Here is a 694-nt window from a genome sequence, read left to right as displayed (position 1 = left end):
AAATAATATCCTTTCATTGCAATTTGTAAAAAAAACAAAACAAAAAATTACTTAAAAAAATATTTTTGGAGAGAATATCACAGTTAATAAAAAAAATAAGTTGGAGAAGAAAAGTGATCGTTCAAAATCTGAAGCAAAATAGACATATTCAATATTAGGAATATTTTAAATTTCTGAACGCAATTTTTTTTATTTTTTATTTTATCATGTAATATTCCTAAAATAAATTCATCAGTTCACCCATAAAAAAAAAGATTTAGCTAATACATATTTTAAGGATACATGAAAAATTTATCATTAGTGAAAAATTTAAATATTTTCATTTAATAACTACAAAATAAATATATTGAAAATTTAAATGAGAAAAAGATAAATAGATCATTAACCTTTTGATTCGTGAACATTTAAGTTCTCGATAATTTAAAAATATATTTAAGACTCTAACATTTTCAAAATTTGGATATATCGATCTTTCATGTTCACATGAGTTTATCATACCCAACGAAAAAATTAAATGTGACTCCCATTGTACTGACCTGGTTAATACGAATATATATGTGAAAGAGTTTTTAAAATGAGACAAATTAGACCCAGGAATCAATGTGTCCACCACATTTTAATTTAAAAAAGTCAAAAATATAAATATATTTTTAAATTTTTAAAAACTTAAATGTTCGTGAATCAAAAAGTTAGA

The sequence above is a fragment of the Arachis ipaensis genome, chromosome B10, assembly GCF_000816755.2.
Source record: "Arachis ipaensis cultivar K30076 chromosome B10, Araip1.1, whole genome shotgun sequence".
In the NCBI taxonomy this organism is placed as follows: Eukaryota; Viridiplantae; Streptophyta; class Magnoliopsida; order Fabales; family Fabaceae; genus Arachis; species Arachis ipaensis.
The sequence above is the reverse complement of the archived record's forward strand: the minus strand, read 5'-3'. Positions refer to the sequence as shown.